Here is a 21,668-nt window from a genome sequence, read left to right as displayed (position 1 = left end):
ATGCCCTGACCTTGTTTGCCCTTCCTACCCTCTTGGATGTGGCCTCTTCTCTCCATGTAGCTGCAGAGAGTCTGTTCTGGTAGTCTTTGGGTTGTTTTCTGGGTTATTTACACTGATGTGGCTATTATCTAGTTGTATCAAAGGGACACGGTGAGCTTACGGCTCTCCTACTCCATCATCTTCTTCCAACATGGGTTTCTTCATATACTTAAAAAAAAAAAAAAAAGTAAACCACATTTTCTTTCCTGCCCATAGTGCAAAAAATGGAATGTCTAGAATTGTGAGACCAGGAGCTGAATTTTATTACTGATCGTTTTGGTAACTTGAGATGGACCTCTTCGACCTTAAATTCTAGTTAGGAAATCTTGAGGTTTGCCAACCTCATCCCTTCCCCATCATGCATTCAAATCCTCATTTCATTAAAGGAAAAAACAGCTTTTGTATGAGCCTTTATGATGGAGTGGAGGAATGCAAATCTTATAATTAAGAACTCAGTCTTCATTATTAGGCTGCAAATCATACAATAAAATAAACCTGGCAGACATGGCCAACTGTTCATACTCAATTAATTTGGAAATATATTATTCATCTGTTGTGGCCTTCTATTGCAGCTGACAGTTTTGCTTCTCTTCAGCTTTATTAAGGATTTCTGACAAGTGGCAGTGCCAAAGGGGTTGAAAGCCTAAACACAAAGCAATTGTTGTAAATCTAGAGGAGAGGTGAACCGTGTAACCACCTATAGCTTTCTTCCTGAATTGCCTCCTTCATTTCCATGAGGGTTGGAGAGAATCTAATGAGTGATATAAAAAACAGTTTACATTGTCATTTCAGTAAGTGATCCCCGATCGTAAAGCTTTCCGACCAAGTAAGGGTCACAGAGCTGTGATGAAGACAATGTCCACATCCATCCCAGATTAAAGATAAACTTGTGTTCTGACTTGCCACATGGTCTCTTCACATCTCATTTTGTGTCGTCCTTCCAGGCTAGGGAGGTAATTTTGCTCTTTGCGGCCCTAGACTCCTTTCCTTTTCTTGATATCAAAGAAAGGAGGGTAGGCTGCCTGGGTGGCTCAGGAGGTTAAGTGTCCACCTTTGACTCAGGTCACGATCAGGGGATCATGGGATCGTGGCATTAAGGTCTATTTCATGGGTTCCCATTCAATGGGGAGTCTGCTTCTCTCTCTCTCTCTGCCACTCTCTCTGCTTGTGCTCTCTCTCTTTTAAAAAAGGTAATCTGATCCCAGGGTCCTGGGATCGAGCCCCGCATTGGGCTCTCCGCTCAGCGAGGAGCCTGCTTCCTCCTCTCTCTGTCTCTGCCTGTCTCTCTGCCTACTTGTGATCTCTGTCAAATAAATAAAATCTTTAAAAAAATAAAAAAATAAAAAATAAAAAAGGTAATCTGAGTTTAATTTCTCTGTTTTTATCTAGTTTAAATGTAACCTTGGATGGTGTCTCCCTTTTTAAAAGGTATGCAATGTGGTTTTTTCCCCCTTAAAAATAGCCCTTGTGTGGCCTTTCATAATTTGCATAATAGGTTCCTCAGCTCCTTTAAGATGATCAATAAAACACAGACAGACCGTTTCCTTCAGAACAATTACCACCCATCAAAACAGGCAATTTCATGATGACGTGAATTCAGCAGACTTGTTTTGTGTGTGTATGTGAGGAGAAAAGAGTTTTTAATTTCCTAAATCTATGTTTTTTAGGGAAGGGGTGAGATGGATGGTGACAGTTCTTGTTTGAGGGAGGGTGTGTGTGTGTGTGTGTGTGTGTGTGTGTGTGTGTGTGTGTCTCTCCATCCATCCCTGGGGGCAGTGGACTGTCTTAGGATGGCATGGAATCATGGAAGGAATAGATGTTTTAGAATAACAAAGGATGGATCTGTGAGGTAAAATCTGTCAGGCATTTATCAAATGCTTTAAAAGTCAGGCTTCCTTTTTTGGAAGCCCTGCCTTCAACATTTTATTGTCCTCAGTCATCAATCATTTCTCCATTCAAATGCTAATCACTTTCCAAATAGACCCTCTCCAGAAGAGCTGCCTATCTGTACTCTGCTACCATCATGCTTATCAGAATTCAAGGTTCTGTTTCATGGGTGCAGGCAAATAAAAGATACATGAATGTACCAGCATAAAATATAGTTTCCACTCCTAAAACCTCTAGAAAGAAATAGAAGGGATATGGGGCACATCTCTTGCTTTGTTAATATGATTTTGCATTTTGCCTGTCACATTGCAAGAACTCAGTCATTTGTATCTTAAACAAATGAGTACATAAGCAAACATGAATTCGGGTTCTATAAGAAATGCGGCAGTAGAAACAGAACCGGTAGAAACAAAAGATGCTTTTACTGGTCATTTAAACTATTCCTTTACCTTAAAATGAAATTATACATAATGCACTTCAGGTATGATATGAAAAGAAAATGTTACAGTTGTCTTGTTCAGCTGAGTTAGTCATCCCAAACAGGACAGCTTAGCTCAAACAAGCGTGTGTCTCTGCTTTCCTGTAATAGGCCTTTGTCAAATTACACGAGCTTTAGAGACTATTGCTTTAGCAGCCCAAGGGCAGTTCCCCAGGTTAGGTGCTGAGATGATGCACGGATATTATGCTGGACAGATGTCAACTTGGTGTCGGGGTCAAGGGAGATGGGAGAGTACATGCTACATCCCGACACCCTGAGCGCCAATACAGGAGGGGATTAATGGCATCCTACCTACGAAATTCTGGATTGCTACATTTCTAGCTCTCTTCTGGGGAGTTCCTCTCCCTTAGGTTCATCTCTTCATCAGAGCTTGATAGAGATGATTTGGCAAAATAAGAGATGGGTGTTTTCCAAAGGTCTGCCAGATCAGTTCACCAGATCCTTCTAACTCATTACCTTGCTGAATCTCAGACTTATTGCCACCTCAGAGGGAGAGGTGCTAGCATGTACTGCTTAAATATTGCTTGAGTCTGGATCCTGGTTCCATCATCTTTTGACTGTGGTGCTTTAGGCAAGTCACTCAACTCTTCTGTGCCTCAGTGTCTCCATTTACTAAAATGAGATTTAATAATCGCACTGATGTCAGTGGCTAATTGTGTTAGATGAGTTAATATGTATAACAGTCTTAGAACAGTCCCTTGCATATGGTAAGTACTCGAAAAGTACTTGTGTCTGTCTCCCAGTAGCATTAGATGGTTTCAGCCAGAGGGAAGTGTGGCTACTTGTGGTATCCATGATGACCTCTCCATGGCATTGTAGAATTCTAATGGAGTAGGAGAGGATCAGGACTTAGACACACTCGCTGGGAGGTAATCGCAAGGGACGGAAACCCTAGTTGACATTTTCCACTTCTTTTCCTGTTTCCATATGGTGTCTGACAAATTTCTAGGGAAATTAAAAAAAAAATAATCAGTGCCCCTTGGGTACCTTTATTCTGTCTAATCCATTTTTAAGAATGGGTGAATGTTCGAAGATGCCTAATAGAGTTTATTTTTCTCACAGCACGGGGAGTCTGGAATATTGGTTATTGGTCTAGTGGCTGTGGGGTGTTACTGTGGTGGCTCTGAAATTCTTGTGCCCTTTTCTTCATATGTGTTACTTCATTTGTGCCCCTCTCCATCTGAGAAAACCAAATCTTTCCCAGACCTACCTCTCCCCACCCCCATCCCATCCTTCATCCGGGCACTTTTTAATAAGCTCTCATTGGCTAGAATTGGAATGAACACCTGACAAGCCCTAACTGCAAGGGGAGCTGGGAAAGTGGGGCACAAGGGTGTCAAACTGGATTTAAACAGATCATGACCTATTGCTTAGAACTAGACAGTGACCGAATATTCTCAGGAATCTGCAAAGAGGGTGGTGGCAGTGATTGGCATTGGCTAGGCCATTAGCGATATCTTCCAAATGAGCATCCATATTTACTGCTCTTGCCTATTTCAGTTGTAAGCACTTTCACTTGAACTATATCTTGGTTATTCATCCAAACAAATTCATAAATAGGTATCTCATTTTACAATTGAGATAAATGAGGCTGCTACTAAGTGGTGGGGACAGGATTCAAATTCAGGTCATCTGATGTCATGCTGGTGTTCTAACCCACTTTCCCATAGTGATTATATTAGCGCCAGAGGCAAAATGATTACCTGGAACCTCCTTGAGAAAATGAAATGTGATTTGTCAGGCTCATTATTAGAGAGAAGAATCTCCGGGGTCTCCTATTGTGAGTCCTGAGTTGAGAATCACTTGTCACAGCAAGTGACCCAGAATTTCCGTGAAGCTCAGCCTTTCTTCTGAGCCCCTGGACACTTTCATATCTGTACCCATTTCAGGAATTGTGTCTTGATCTCTTGTATTCTTCTGCCTGGGATTCTTTTTCTTCTGTCAATTTATGGCAAGGCCCAGTGAAGTAGAACTCATACAAGGTGCATGATCCTGGACATTTCTTGACTTGTGATTACCCTGATGTAATGACATCTTTTCAAGAAACACTCACACATAACTGGTGTGCCTCCTTTCGGTGTAGGGAGGAGTTCACAGTTCACCAAGGATGCTGTGGTGTATTTTCCACCCTGATTGCATTTACATCTGGTTTGAGGGCTAATCATGCCCATCAGCTCTGGCCTGCATGTCTAGCTGTGTGGCTGCAGGGAGAGTTGGTGCTGTGTTCACTTAAAGGGAACTTAGCAGGATTCTCTTAAGGGAGATCTAGTAGCCCCTGGTTTAGATCAAGGAAATGGGAGGGCTTCTTCTTTTTTTTTTTTTTTTCCCATTCCTTTTTAGACAGGGGGGAGAGGGGGGGCGCTGGGTACAATGAAGGAAGCACAGTAATACGACAATGCTCTAGCATCTGTCAATATTGGGGAAGAAGACACTTTTCCCTTTTATTCCCTCCAACACCACTTTTTAACGGTTGTCCTTCTCCTTTCAGGTCTCCATCACAGTAATGAAAAACCTTCCCACAGATCTGAAAGTCGTTAGCACGCCAGTGTAAGTACTATGTGGTCGTTTCATAAATTCTCAGAATGCTTTGAGACCTTAGCACATCTCTCTAGAGCAGGAGTTAACAAACTTTTTCTATAAAGGACAAGATAATAAATTTTTAGACTCTGATGTTCATCTGATCTCTGTTGCACACACTTAATTCTGCCACTGTAGCATGAAGGCAGCCATCTATAATATGTAAATGAATATGTAATATGTAAATGCAAATGGCTCTGTTTCAATAAAACTTTGTTTGTGAACTCTGATATTTGAATTTCACATAATTTTCACATGTCTGAAAATATTCTTATAAAAATTTTTTTCTAACCATTTTAAAATGAAAAAAAAACTGTTCTTATCTCATGGTTTATACAAAAAGATTTGGTCTGTGAGATGGTCTTTGTTGAGTCTTATCTGTCTAATAGAATTGTCTGTGATGGAGATGGTCTATAATAGTGAGCACTTGAAATGTGGTTAATGCAACAGAGGAAATGAATTTTTGATTTTAATTAATTGAAATTGAATTTTAATTTTAAGTAACAGCTTGCAGCTAGTGACTCCTATATTGGACAGAAGTAGAACTCCACTGTTTATCTTACGATATTCAGAACTCTCAGGTTTTCTAACTTTTAGATTAGAAACTTAAGTACCTGGAAGAAGCCTGACTGGCCTAGTTAGGGCAAAATCACATAGACAGTTAGCTTCAGGAGCCTCATTATTGGTGGGGTCAAGTTGGGGGTGGATTTCTTGCCCAAGAGAGCCTGAATAATAACCCAGTAGGAATTTGCTACAATCTCCTGAAGTTCTTGCCTTTTAGGAAGAGCTCCCTAATGAAAAAGGAAAGGAATGACTTCAAAATGACTTACTCTTGGTAGCAGTGCAGTGGGAGAGAGATTCTGTCGCTGTACCTCATTTCCGCAGTCCTTAATTCATACCACAGTGTTGACTTGTGTAACCTGTCAGAGAATGTCATAGTCATTTTTAAATATGCTGCATGTGTAATCAGTCAGCAAGTATTATTAAGCATCTGCTATGTCCTTATTAGCACAGGGCAAGGTGTCTTCACAAATCATTTCAGATTTCTTCTTCATCTCCTGAAAGTTCTCACACAGAGTGCTGTTTTGCAAACAATTAAATTGAAACCAAACGGCCTCTTCATGAAAATAGTATGGATTATCATTCTGTTACAGAAGGCACTTCAGAACTATATCATGCAAAAACTAAGACTTTAATCTTATATCAACTTCTAAAACTCTGAAAAAGTTTAACTTTCAGAGCTTTGACCCTACAAAATAATGGCCTATTCATCTGCTTAGGCTGCTAGTTATTCTTGCCTCCTACTTGGGAACCACCTAGAAATTCCTTGTTTGTGTGGTGTGTGTGAAGAGGTGGGGATACTCATTCTGAATGATAAATCAGGTAAGACACCACTGACGTTGCATCTGAGGCTTAAACTGTAGGAAGGTGCAAGTCAGGAAAATTTTGGAGCAGAGATTTCTAGAAACAGCAGCTGCAGGGACTCTAGAGCAGGAATGAAATTTCTTTGTTAAAGGAAAGAAAGGTGGCTGCAGAGATTTGGAGCATAACACAGCAGGAGGGCACTGTGGGGTGGATTCTGGAGATGGTCTATGATCAGATCATATAATGAGGCATGTTAAGCACTCAGCACAGATCTGGAAAGTGCCTCATTTTAACACACTGCACACAGAAATTGCATCACTGACTTTGCAGGCAGGACTGTTTATTTATGGCTAAGTTGAAGGTAAAGAATCAGTCAATGAACATGCATCCAGTTGAGAAAATAAGTTGGTAAAATGGGGTCCTAGTTTCCCTCAAGATATTGTAGACCAAGTAGTTCAGAAGGAAATGCCCAATGTTGAGCTGAGCAGGGGGATGTAATCCCAGAAACCTCTAACAATGGATGAGTTGGATCTCTTTTGGTCCTTTTGGGATTAAAAAAAAAAAAAAAAACAAAACTTCAAAATACTGATAAATTGCAGGGCTCAGACAACCAGAAAACTAGTATATTAAGTCATAGAAGATCTAGAGCTAAGATACCTAACAAAAAAGCAGTTTGCTCTGAGCAGAAATCAACAAAATGTCCATAGAACTAGAAGGTAAAACAGCAACAAAATGGATCAGAACAAATTATCAAAATTATTAAATCCATGGAGCCCCAGAAAGCCTGTATACATAATATATATTAAAATTTTTATTTATTTATTTGTCAGGGGTGGTGACAGGCAGAGGGAGAAGCAGGCTCCCTGCTGAGCAAAGAGCCCTGATGTGGGGCTTGATCCCAGGACTCTGGGATCATGACCTGAGCCAAAAGCAGATGCTTTACTGACTGAGCCACCCAGGTGTCCCTGTATATACATCATCGCCTATAGTCTGAATGCTTGATTGCTAGATCTTGGCATGGCTACCAAGGTTTCAAGTCAAACTTGTAGAGGTGCTGCAATGACAGTATTTTAAATTTCTATGAATGAAGGTAAAAGCAGGATTCTCTGATAGAGAACATTCATTTACCTCGGTAATATACCTATGAACAGGGACTTTACAAAGTAGTATTTTCCATGGTTGACATCAAAACCATTTTGAACACACTTTTTTTTTTTAAGATTTTATTTATTTATTTGACAGACAGAGATCACAAGTAGGCAGAGAGGCAGGCAGAGAAAGAAGAGGAAGCAGGCTCCCTGCTGAGTAGAGAGCCTGATGCGGGGCTTGATTCCAGGACCCTGGGACCATGACCTGAGCCAAAGGCAGAGGCTTTAACCCACTGAGCCACCCCGGCGACACTTCTTCTTCTTTTTTTTTTTTTTTTTTTAATTTTTTTTTATTAACTTAAAAAAAATTTTTTTTATTTATTTGACAGAGAGAGAGCACAAGTAGGCAGAAAGGCAGGCAGAGATAAAGGGGGAAGCAGGCTCCCTGTTGAGCAGAGAGCCTGCTATGGGGCTCGATCCCAGGACCCTGAGATCGTGACCCGAGCCGAAGGCAGAGGCCTCAACCCACTGAGCCACCCAGGTGCCCCATTTGAACACACTTCTTTACGCTAGTAAAGTGGGGATGGCAATTGCTACTGCAAATGCAGGTTGAGTCACAGGTAGAATGTGACTCTGATGATCCCCTTCAGAGCACCACCAGTCATACAGGCCATTGGCTTGAGGTCTTCACCCAGCTTTTCAGCATGTGCACCAAGGGGTTGTGATACCATTATCAGATGTAATTTATTTCATTAGAGGTATCAGTTTCTAGAAATCAAACATGACTGTAGGGAGTAAGGACTTGCTGTTATGAAAATATTTTTTATGAAAATGCAAAATTTTCCATTGCTACCGATAGCAGTGGCTTAATAGTATGCAATACTGGAAAGTGTTATAATTCCCAGAAAATGTTATCAGGAATTTAAGACTTCTTACGGTTATTCAAGGAAAGGTAAGCTAATAAACGTGTGTTTGCCAAGAACACAGGGTAGATATAAAGCCTAGAAAGCACCAGGTTTTGAGTTGTTCACGAGGGTCTATGTTAGCTAGTTTTTGTATCTTGATTCATCGCAACTATTCTGTTTTATTTTTAACCATTGAAGAGGCTCCTTGACAGCACTGAGAGCACAGCAGGAAGGAGCTGTGGCTGTGAATGCACATTGAGGTGTGGGTATGGAGAGAGAGGGGGCATCCATGTTGCACAGCCTATTGTATCTTTCTATTTCAGTTACAGAATCAGAAATAATAAAAAAAAAGCCACCACACTTACCTCAAGCACCAAGGATGACTGTGGCCAAAGAACAATATGTGATTTGTGTGAACAGTAGTTATCATTTTCTTTCTAGTGCAACTATTTTACTGCACCTGCTTGGCTTTCTAATTTCTTGGAAGCTTCAACATAAAAAAAAAAAACCAAAAATATCTGTGTCTGTTGATAGCCGAGTGGTTGGTTCTCACCCACTTTAGTTTCTGCTGCTTCTGATGAACCTCGATCTTCATGCTTTACAGCTGACTCGTCTCTAGCTCTTCCCTCCTTCTTGAGGGGGTGTCGCCTACTTTTCCTGGCATTGCAATATTGATCAGCCTTAATGACTTCATGGCAGATACACTTGGCCTTTTTAACCTGAAGGGGCAAACCGAGTTCTCAAATACCTCTGAACTAGAGGGTATTATGCTAAGCGAAATAAGTAAATCAGAGAAAGACAATTATCATATGATCTCGCTGCTATGAGGAATTTGAGGAGCAAAACAGAGGATCATAGGGAAAGGGAGGGACAAGTGAAACAAGATGAAACCAGAGAGGGAGACAAGCCATAAAAGACTCTTAATCTCAGGAAATAAACTGAGGGTTGCTGGAAGGGAAGGGGGTGGAGAGATGGGGTAGCTGGGAGATGGACACTGAGAGGGTATGTGCTATGGTGAGCACTGTGAACTGTGTAAGACTGATGATTCACAGACCTGTACCCCTGAAACAAATGATATATTATATGTTGATGAAACAAAACAAAACAAACAAATGAAATACCTCTGAATCCCAACGGCAGTCCAGGGCTAAAAAAAAAATCCTTTTCTGCAATAGGGCAAGATGAAGCTCTGAATAGAAATACCTATCCTTAATGTTAAAAAAAAATTCCATATTTGACCCTAAAATACTTGGATTTTAGAAAATGCTCTTCTCTGGGTGTCGGGTGGCTCAGTCAGTTAAGCATCTGCCTTCGGTTTAGGTCGTGACCTGCTCCTGCATGGAGCTCCTTGCTCAGCGAGGCGCCTGCTTCTCCCTCTCCTGCTGTTCTGCCTGCTTGCACTCTCTCTCTCTGACAAATCAATAAATAAGATTTTTTTTAAAAAAAAGAGAAGAAAATGCTTTTCTCTTTTTCACACAATTTTAGCCACTTTCTTTTAACACCATGCACATAAAGCTAGAAGCAAAGTATTAAGGTTGAGGACACCACCTGAGAGATGAATTATGGTGAAAATAACTGTTCAAGGAGAGGGAAGGTAGTTTGAAGTCCACACATTTATAATCCTCTATTTCCTGCCAAAGGAGGATTCTGCCAGGAATATCGTATGATATAAACAGGGGAAGGAAGGCTTTCCATGGACCACTGAGCAGTTATTTTCTGGTAACCAGTTCCTGTCCTATGCTATTCCTATAATCTTTTTTGTACAAATCAGAACAAGTTTTCTTCACTTTTTCGACATCAGAGAAATTTGATACCTCCAATATTGACTTTTTAATGTAATTGCAGTTTTATTTGATGGGATTTCAAAGAAACAGGAGTAAGTTCTGTATGTCAATTCAAATGTATGCCCGTTGAAAGATGTGGGGATGCATACACACGTACACACGTACAAATACTATTTTGGAATGGAATGAAGTGATTCTGATGGTTTTAGATTTCGTCTTTAGAAAGATCATCAATTATTTAAGTTTGGAATGCAGCCCTCCAGGGGACAATGTAATCTATAAGTGGCTGAGATTTTCAATTATACCTGGTAATTTGTCAAATGTTCACTTCGCTTAGCATTAGTGTTTATTGGTAATTTTTATAATCTCTAGGTTATTCTGTCTAATCCTTTTGATCCCATTTTTCTTTTAATATTTATACCTTTAAGTATAATTAGTGATTGATCATCAATTTAAAAACTATTTAATACCCTTTAAATATTCATTTTTAAATGCCTTTGGCTGACTTGAATATCTCTGTGTGTGTGTGTTTGTGAAATTCTTCCTAAATAGCCACAATACAAGAGTAGAGCATTTAATACTGACTTAAATACATGAACTATTCAATTCTAACCTATGTAAATCATCTTGGGTTCAATTATGTTTATTCCATCTGTTTTTATCATCTGCTGTTAGGATAATTTATCATTTCTACATGGCATTAAAATGTAAATGAATCAAGAGAGGAAACACATCTGTGGACTGTTGGTTAATAAAACTACATTGGGCAAGTGAGCTAAGTCATAATAATTAATTAAATTTCACTGCCCATACATGCTTGTAATTATATATTTAGTGTGCATTTGCATAATCACATAATGGGATCTATATGATTCATGCTTTGCTGAGCGTAAGCTGGATGCACAAATTACCAGTTCAAAATTAGAGTTGCTTATAAAGTTATCACAGAGACATTTTACTTTTTTCAAGAAATGATTTGTAGGAAGTAAATTAAAAAAATTTTTTTAACAGAACAAATCTATACCTCTATTTATTTACTTTTCAGTAAGTTTAAATCCTGAGGGGTACAATATCACATGGATTCTGTGACCAGTGTCTTTAGCTGGAAGGTTTCTTTGAAACTCGGCATGAACCGTGCCACTATTTCCATGAGCATGAGTTCCTTTTCCCCAGTTTACTCTAGCTTTGTTCCGTTGCCACTGGGAGTCACTGTGTTGTTCTTTACTTTGTACACATAAGCACATCTCTTGCCTAGATAGAATTCAGTTTCATCTACAGCATAATCCCCTTCGGTCTTGAGAAGAGTTGTGTGCTTCTCTGGTTCCAGACACCCTGTTTATAACTAGCACAAGTGGCCTTGGACCACAGCCTTCCAGACACAGTTGTCATTACAGGAATCCTGTTCCCAGCAGGCCTCCACAGGTTCCACGATAGTGGAAAGAGAAAGGCCAAAAAAAGGGGGGAAAAAAATCTTTGAATGTGAGTTATACATTCTTTTTCATTTTTTTTTAAAAGATTTATTTATTTATTTATTTATTTATTTATTTATTGAGAGAGAGAAAGAGAGTGCAAGTGGTGAAGAGGGGCAGAGGGAGAGAGAATCTCAAACAGACTCCCTGCTTTGTGTGGCACTCAGTATAGGGCTCAGGCTCTCAACCCATGAGATCATGAACTGAGCCAAAATCAAGAGTTGGACCCTCAACTGACTGAGCCACCCAGGCACACTTGTCAGTTATGCTTTCTTAAAGTTTAGAAAAGTAACTGATTGAAAAAACGTCAGCCCTGGCTTGGACAAATTCTGGCTTTGTTCTTTGAAAGCCTGCTTTTTTTTTTTTTTTTTAAGATTTCATTCATCTATTTGACAGACAGAGATCACAAGCAGGCAGAAAGGCAGGCAGAGAGAGAGAGGAAGGGAAGCAGGCTCCCCGCCAAGCAGAGAGCCCGATGTGGGGCTCGATCCCAGGACCCTGGGATCATGACCTGAGCCGAATGCAGAGGCTTTAACCCACTGAGCCACCCAGGCGCCCCCAAGCCTGCATTTTAAAGTACGATGGTAGTATATTTAGTAAGCTTTCTATCCGGGAAAGGTTTACTTTTTTGAAGAGGTGATGTGAGCTGGTCGGATTAGGTATTGTCCTGAGCCAGCTTGTATGTCTAGGGCCCCTCACTCATAATATTTTGTGATTGAATCACATTTCAATCAGTCTAATCCCCAAATTTATTTAATTTAAAAAAATGAAGCCTGGTTTTAGGACCATATCCTGGGGCAACATTGTGCATACTGGCCTTAAACTCATAGATACATACGACTTCTAGCATTTGTTCCAGGTGACTGGGGACAATTTCCGCAGTGATATGCTGTAGACAGCAGTCTCTAGACAAAATCTATTCTTGGCACTGTCCATCTCCACCTCCTCAAAACCTAGTCCTCTCCAGCTGCCCTTTGATTAGCAGATCAAAATAGCTCACTGCAAGTTTGAGCGACAGAGACTTAACTTCTAAAGTATATTTGCATATTGAAAAGAACCTTGTCATTTTGAATAAATTTTGAAAATGCCAGTCTGTTCAAACCACTCCCCTGCCTAATGTCCTTTCCTGGCTCCTCAGTGCATCAAGTTCAAGTCTAAATTCCTCAAGGCATTTAGCATTGTCTCCTGGCTTTTTTATCTTTTGGTCACCTCGGCTTTCTTGTTCTGCCTTCCTTGTCCCTCACCAGTGATCCTTCTTCAGCTTAAAAATTGGACTGCCAGGGCTCCTGGGTGGCTCAGTGGGTTAAGCCGCTGCCTTCGGCTCAGGTCATGATCTCGGGGTCCTGGGATCGAATCCCGCGTCGGGCTCTCTGCTCAGCAGGGAGCCTGCTTCCCTCCCTCTCTCTCTCTCTCTCTGCCTGCCTCTCTTACTACTTGTGATCTCTCTCTGTCAAATAAAAAAAAAAATTGAAAAAAAAAAAAAAGAATTGGACTGCCAAGAAACCTCAAGTGAACGCAAGTTGAGCATTGCATTATTTTTTAAAAAAATGAACAAGTGGTGTCAGGCACTGACTGTCTCAGTCTCATAATTAGATTCTTTCTTCACTAATGCTAAATTAAAGAGCAGTTCAGTTGGGTGGCTATTCCAGATACCAGTCAATTGAAGATGCTAAAATGTGATTAGAATAAATTGGAAATAGAGAACCAGTTAATTCAGGTACCTAAGTGTAATTCCTTTTGTAAGTGGGCAAAAATTGAAAAAAAAAGTCTCTCCTTCTGCCAAAAAAGATGGTACCTTCTTGTGAAAATAAAAATATAACAGAGCACCGGCACTACACACTGGTTCATCCACTGAGCACTTTATCATGGGTAGAGCAGGTTCAAGTTGCAAGCTGAAGCGATAGGGCCCATTGCCAACCTAGAGAACAATCAGACAAGCAGTTAGTGAAAATAGAGCAAACTGAAAAAAAAAAAAAAATTTAAAAGGGAAAAGAATACAAGTTCCTTATGAATTCATTAAGAATGAGTGAGTTTTTTTTGGTATTTAAATTTTACTCTTTTTGGAAAATGAATGCCCCAGTCAAAAATAATCCTCCTCAGAAGTTTAAGAAAAACCTGCATGCAGAGCTAAATCTATAGAGAAGATGTTTCCCTGGTAATAAAAGAATAAACCAAATAAGTAAAAGAAAAAACAAAAAATACTTGAAATAGTATTTTCAGTAGGCCTGATTGGGAAAAGAAAAGTCTATAATTTAAGACAATTTCAAATAAGTTAAAATGCTATATTACATCCGTGTGTTTAATAATTACTTATTTTGAACATAAAGAAGGTATGCAGTTTTGATTAATATAACACATTTCTCCCCGAATCTGTTAAACATTGAATTCTATTTCCTCCCGAGTCTTCTTGTTGGCAGGAACAGCTCTTCTCCTACCTAGCTTTCTTTACTTTTAAACTTTTTATTCCTGATTAATTTCAGACCTACTGAAGATTACAAAAATAGTTCAAACAATTCCTTGTGCATGTCATCCAGTCTCTCTGTGAAAAATGCTTCTGACACTGTACCATTGGTAGACTCATGGAATGACTTATTCAGAATAAAGAAAGTTATCCCACACAATTGTGTATGGGACCAAGGAAGTAATTCATAACAGAAGTGAGCCAGAGGGCCACAGGATCCTCTAGTCATACATTTACCTTGTCACCTAGAAAAAGTTGGCTTCGTAGAACTATGAACTGGCCTATTGAAAACCCAGTGTGTATCCTGGTGCCTGTGATACACCATGTGCTGGTGAGGCTGTCCTACAAAGCCATACGTGCCTTGAATTGATTGCTAATATCCAGTGCTCTTTCTCCCATAACCAAAGAGGGAGGTACAGGAATGTTCCTTTCACTATTAAATCTAAGAACTCCTCCCTCCCTCACAGCTTTTGTTTCTAATGACTTTTGCTCTCATTCCCACAACCTTAGTTTTAGATGTCTCAGAGGATTTTGTTACCAAGAGAGTGGCTTCTACTGGAGCTGTGGGAGGTGGTGTGAAGATGGTTTCCTTGAGTTGAAATGGAGTTGAGACTAACACCTGGCCACTTGGGGCTCCTCATACCACTGAACCAATACAGTAGATAGAGAAAGAGGTTGCTAACCTGGGTGAGATGACTTATTCCATTTGATGAGGAAAAGTTGGATTGCTCTTACAATGGAGACAAATAGGTCTTAGAGGATTCACTGGGGACTTAAGACTTTCACACACAATAGTGGGGTTAAGGGGCGCCTGCGTGGCTCAGTGGGTTAAAGTCTGTGCCTTCGGCTCAGGTCATGATCCCAGGACCCTGGGATCCAGCCCCACATCAGGCTCTCTGCTCAGCAGGGAGCCTGCTTCCTCCTCTCTCTCTGCCTGCTTCTCTGCCTACTTGTGATCTGTCTGTCAAATAAATAAATAAAATCTTTAAAAAAAAATAGTGGGGTTAATGGGAGATTAGGACAAGCCAATAAAGGCTAGACTGCCAAAGGCTTACCGCTTCAGGGCATAATGTGTGGGTCACTGTGCCAGGTAGAGAATCTCTACTGTCAAGGTGGTAGCTAAGGTCAAGGGGAACAAACATGGAATGTTTGTTAGAAGATGGATGTATTAAAATATTAGTTACTTCTCATGACCACATACAGAAAAGAAGGAAGAACAGAAAAGAGATGCATATTATATATATTTGGTATAAATATATATATTGCTTATATCTTTAAAAATATATTATGAATATAAGTTTTGTGTATATTGAGAAAAGAAAAAAGTAGCTTCTGACGTGTGGTAACTGGTCTGATACTCACAGTGAAGCCATGTTGTTCTCTTGTTGGACATAATCTCACAGAAAGTTAATGTCGGATTATGGTCACTCTGAGACCATAATCTATGAAACAAAAGCAAGGACAGTCATCAGGCCACAAACCACCACACAGCCCTCTCTCCCAGATAAGAGTGACTACTACAGCTTTTTCTGTTACAGATTTATCGTCCTCCTAGTTTGTTCTCCCTGTAGATACTATTTATTGAGACACCTGTTCATGGAATCGCCCCTGTTTTTGAACAGCACTCCACATAAGTTAAATCCCTGTTTCCTCAGACCCTCCCCAAATTACCCAGCAAAAACCCAAATCCTGTTCCATGATGGGTTGTTTTTTTTAACATCTTCTTGACTCAGGCATCTCTCGGTTCCCTGTACTTCGTGTTCTCCCTCAATGAAGGGAGTAATAAACCCAACTTGTTTAACTTGTTTTGCTGGTGGTGTTTGGCTGAAGGACATGGACCATATTAACCATTCATTTCTTTTTTCCTCTTTTCTCTTCTACTATTTCGCATAATGAGTGTTGCCCTTGGGGCGCCTGATGAACGCTGATGGAGACCTTCTCTCCCTTTCTGGAGAGGGTGAGCGGATTTTTGTTTGTATGAAGGATGGTTTACACCATGATAGGCAGAAACGAGCAGTTGCTGTTGTAGGAAACAGGAATCTTCGGTACAAGTGCGAGGATGGTTGTTGGAGAGCAGACAGGATACGCGGTGCTAAACATTTGCCTGTCACTCTCGAATCCGTTCCCCTTTCTTCCTCTACACTGCTGTAGTTCACAAGGGAGCCTGATTTCTGGGAACCACACTGCCCACTGGTTTTCAATTCGGTTTGGCCAAAGGGAGGAACTGCCAGAACTTTCTCAGGTTGTGTTGGGAAGAAGCCTTCAGTGCTTCTCGTGGTGCTTCAGACCAAGGCTTCACCTCGTGCGACCTTCTAGATCCAGTCACAAAGCCACTCCCTCGTGGTTGCTTCTGCCTGGTTCCTGCTCACACGTGCGGGCTTTCTCTCCCTGCCTTTTATAATACCATCTGCTCTCTTTGCTCGCCTAAAATGATAGCAACTCCCCGTTTTCTGGTTGCCTTAATTTTTCTTGTCTTCAGCTCTTCCCACATCTCTGTAAGTGCTTACCCTCTCTTGAGCTACCTGGGTTAAATTCCATTTTCCTCATCTTAACCTAATGATATACTGGATCAGCCTAATTTGTAGATGCCTTTTAAACACCTTTATAGAAAATATAAGTCTTGTCACTGGTTATTTCGATAAAATGTTATTTTCTAAAATGGAACAACTTAATGGTAAGAAACCATTCTTAATGGTAAGAAAATCCCGTGGAGTCACAAATCACAAAATGTCGGTGCAAACCCATCATTTTCTCCATATTCTTGCCTTTCTCTCCCTAGGTACATGAAGTTTCACCAATGGTTATAAATATTTCAAGCAATTAAGTGAAAAAAATTCTAAACAGTCATTTTCTAATGATTTGAGATTTAAAAATAGACCTGACAAGACAAGAGTAGGGGGCTAGGCTGAAGCATAAATCTTAATGTTTTTTCTGCCCCCGGAAACTAGTTGAAGGACATGATCTTCTCATTATGATTCAGATTTGCCCTGGCTTTAGCAGGAGTTATGCACAAATCCAGCTGGAGAAGAGGATCTTAATTTTTTAGCCTCTCAGTGGGTACTTGTCTGGATCTGCTTTCTCAAGGCTAAATGATACTCCAAGGTGTTTTCAAGATCAGAATTGAATAAGTCTGTAAACCCTTGACATGTCTGTAGGAGGCCTTTGGGGGCAAGTCGTTGTCTTTGCAAACTGCCTCATATTTAAGCAAGGCAAAATAAAATCTGTGTGTAGGAACAATACAATTAACTAAAAATTGATATCTCTAAACTTCAAGTACAGTTTACCATTGAAATCATTGTGTTGATTCACCTTTATTGTCGATGTTTTTGAAAGGTTGGTACAGTTATAGCTGGAAGTTTTTCTTACACAAGATTTAAATAATGAAGAAATTATTTCAGAATAAGAGTGTCAGTCATCAGTGGACATTCTCCTTGGGTTTTCTAAAACCAAAAGGCAACATTCAACTTCCTCTGTGCTAATCAGCGTGCTGGAGGGAGTGCGATGTGGCCCAAAGGCTCAGAGAAGAGTTCTCACCTATTGTTGGGGCACAGGGGAATTTTGTTTCCCTTTTGCTTTTTCACTATGTATTCAGTAAATGGGCCCCTTGTGGCCTGAAAGAATTCATGTGCCTCCTTAACCACCCATATTACCTCTAGGGAATGACTTAGAACTGTGGAAAAGTCTGGCTCCCTGTCTTTGATGAGCTTTGAATAAGTTGGATGAAAGCAATTGCCAAGAAGCAAATAGAAATATATGCTATTTATGGAGTTGTTGAGTATGTTTATTAGATGAGCCTATTAGCTGCTGTGGATGTTATAATTTTCAGCAAATAAGCATTCAAACCAGATTATTTTTGTGGGTCCATCTCTCTTCACATAGTCCGTAAACACACACGCGGGTCATTTATAGGGGGCATCTTCTCTTAATTCAGGAAAGGTTTCTTCTGCCCCTTTTCTTTTGTTAGGGAGGCAAGAAGGTGGGTAGAATTAAGAGAGTGCAGTAATGTTGAAGAATCAGTGTTGAGCATGAAGTAATGGAGAGGTCCACAGGTATAAATACACAAGCTCGGGACTTGACACCCAGCAAACCCAAGGCATTATAGAATTGGAATAAAAATTAAAAATATGACCTCGTACTGTGTTTTGATTCACTCCCATTTTCCTACTTTGGTGCCATTTTCCTTTTTTTCCCCTCTGTAAATCTAAATATTACCTACTTCTGAATACTCAGTTCGAATCTCTCCCTGGAGTTTTCACGACAGATGCACCTAGGGGCATCTCTTTCCTCTGAAATCTCATTGTTCCTATGGTCTGTATCACTCTGAGACAAAGTATTAGGTATTCAGTTACACTCAATCAATGCTGGCGGAAAGAATCAAGCAGAAGCGTAACCTTTTGTTACCTTGCATTGTGTTCGAAAAGCACATCCTTTGTGTGTTTTTCGATTTTCTCTGTTTAAGCCTTATTTCCCTTTCCAGACTATAAACTCATTGAAAGCAAGAATTAGGTTTTATAGCCCTTGGGCATTATTCATGAGACCTTCCTTCTGCAGTCCTCAGCCTATGTATACAAACACCTATATATTGGTTATTGATGATTCTTGTCACAATACATCAACTCATGGTTGGCCTGGGACATTTTAAGACAATTCACTTCTCTTCGCTAGGATTGGTCCTCCATCAGGTACCAAGTGATTCAACACCCAGAAGCCTGGGTGATTACCTTGTTAATTTTCCATGAACAAGATTCACTGCTCAGCATTGCTTTGATCTGTATTTCTTCAGACATTATATTGCTCCTCTGAGTTTGGTGGGTCATAATTTGCCATTATGTTGTCACTTTGAAGGATGTAATATCTTAGAAATTCCATTCTTGGTAAAAACGTTTTGTTTCAGTATGATTTTTTTGCCCCATAGAGCAGAGCTTCTAAGTGATTTAAAGCAGGCTCACAACCTTTATCTGAAGAAGCATTTGTATTTCTCTCCTTGCATCTGCCCTTAGAAATTATGGAAGTTCAGAAAGGGAAATAGGTTTGTGTGATTTGGTCAGAGGCTGCCAGTAGGCTTGCTATTGGGAGTTTCTGGAAATTTAAGTAAGGGAAGATGGTTCTAATATTTTCAGAAGAGCTTCTTTGTCCAATGGCTCAGTATTGATAAAGGCCTTTCATCAATTACAAAACAACAGGGCCTGCCGAGGGCTCAGCGTTCTTTTGTGACTTGGAAGCCAACAGAAGTTTCCTTTGTATCTAGCCAATCAAGCAGACCCATGACGGAGGGCCAGATTCCGGGGTAAATAAAGTCAGGCAGGGGCTCTGCCTACAAGAAGCTCAGAATCTAATGCAGGAGAAGAAATATACTCATGAGCGTGGGAAAAACTGCAATAAGGAGCGCATCTAGAGGAAACGAAGTTCCTCAGAGCAGAGAATGATGATTTCTCCTCTGAGATTCCAGAAGGGCAGGTGACAGTAAAGCCCTTTTGGAAGAAGGCAGCTCTTGAATTGGATTTTGAAATTGGAGAAGGAATGATCCAGACAGAACACAGGTGTGTGCAGGAGGGTGGCTTAGGCAAGAGCAAGAACAGGGGAGCATTCCTGGAGAGGGGACCTGATTTGTAAATGACAGGAGCTGCTGGATCATGTGGACGTGTAAACAATATGGTACGCTTGAGATGCGCTAAGCTGTTCTAAATTGCTCTTGCAGAAAGCATGGGAAAGGAGGAGCAGAGCTAAGTTTGGAAAATCAGTCCATCTGTCTGTGTCGTGGTGGGGACCGTGTGTAAGGCTGAAGGATTTGGATTTTGGTCTGCAGGGGATTGAAATCCAGGGACGTACTTGAAATAGGAGAGACGTGATCAGACTATCATTTTAGACATTTTACCTGTGTGGCTAGAAGGTTTGTCAAGGGACACAAATAAGGGCCGGGAGCCTGTAAGGGGACTCTGCAGAAATTTATGCAGGATGGTAGCACCACTGCCCCTCCAGTTAGAGAAAATTAAGAACTGTTTATTGGTTTTAGTGACATTCTTCTTGGTAGAAATGCGTGTTTTCTGGGATGGAGGATAAAGTAATTTATCTTGGTTGCAGATGTTTCTTCATTCTCAAATCTATCTTACTAATTGTCATGTAGATTGGGCGCCAGGGTGGCTCAGTCCTTGAGCATCTGCCTTTGGCCCAGGTCATGATCCCAGGATCCTGGGATCCAGTTCCACATCTGCCTCCCTGCTCAGCCTGGAAGCCTACTTCTCCCACTCCTACTCTCTCTGCTTGTGTTCCTTCTCTCTCTCTGTCAAAAAATAAATAAAATCTTTAAAAAAACCAACTAATTGTTATGTAGATATCCTTCTTTACCCTGTCTATAGACTTTAGTTTTAAGATCAACCTTACAAATTCATATAGAAGGCAAGTTGTGGTAATAGCAAAAGTATTTTTTAGTTAGTAAAAATAATTTTTTTTTTCTGAAAATACTGAACCTTTCTTCTTGTGTGTATGACTGTAGGAATCTCTAATACTCCAGGATTATTATTATTATTTTTAAAGATTTTATTTATTTATTGACAGACAGAGATCACAAGCAGGCAGAGAGTCAGGCAGAAAGAGGAGGGGAAGCAGGCTCCCCGCTGAGCAGGGAGCCTGATGTGGGGCTCGATCCCAGGATGCTGGGATCATGACCTGAGCCGAAGGCAGAGGCTTTTTTTAATTTAAATTAATTTTATTTTATTTTTGAAGGCAGAGGCTTTAACCAACTGAGCCACCCAGGCACCCCACTCTAGGATTATTTTTCTTAGGTTGGAGTAGCATTTCAAAATAACTTGAGTGGGCCTTATTTAAAATTATTAAACATTCAGAAACTTCTGAGAAATACTTTTCTGTCAATGGATAACTATTTAAAAACTAGGTCTGTGAATGGCATTTTCGGACTTCAATAAAGGATGAAACCTTTTATCTGGGACCACAGATGTTACATCCATTTAGGATTCTTACAGGCGTTTCATATGTGTAATAGCCCAAAGAGGACTTTATTTTGGGGGGTAAGTTACCTAAAATTTGTCACTTCTCTTACACATTTTTAGTGCCTTTTAAAAGCGTAAGTAGCCTAGGTAATCGTTTGAAAATCTTTGTCCTTTTTTTCAATGCCCGTTATCAAATAGTTCATTGTATCACTCATAAAAATATTCACCAGCACATGCAAAGTAGGGCACAATGAATGAATGGTTTTCTATGACTTTCTATTTTAAAACATATTGAGGGCTTAATTGAGCATTGTGGGCATTTTTCTTCCAACCCATAGCAGCACAAGAAAACAAATGCATCAAATAATAGCGAACACTTATGTAGGACTAACAAGGTACTGGCACATTTCTAGTCTTTACCAATATTGATTCATTTGAATCAACTAGTGTATTATACTATAAATTATGTGATCGTGTATAGAATTCGTGTCCCAGTAGTTGTGAAAGCCAATAATTACAGTCAAGGATAGTGTCAGTCGTGTCCAAAAAATAATACTGAGGACTCCTGCATAGTCCTGAAGAGTCGAAATTATGTGTATGATCCGTGCTTCTCAAACTTATGAAACAAATACAGTCACTCCTCTTAT

General features: G+C 40.2%; 1 pseudogene; it reads right to left on the bottom strand.

Annotated features, from left to right (window-relative positions):
• Positions 1-5,640: 5,640 nt before the first annotated feature.
• Positions 5,641-11,533, bottom strand: LOC123951533 (annotated as a pseudogene).
• Between the last annotated feature and the right edge of the window lie 10,135 nt (positions 11,534-21,668).

Source organism: Meles meles, chromosome 10 (genome assembly GCF_922984935.1).
Source record: "Meles meles chromosome 10, mMelMel3.1 paternal haplotype, whole genome shotgun sequence".
NCBI lineage: Eukaryota > Metazoa > Chordata > Mammalia > Carnivora > Mustelidae > Meles > Meles meles.
This window is presented reverse-complemented; position numbering and strand designations above follow the sequence as displayed.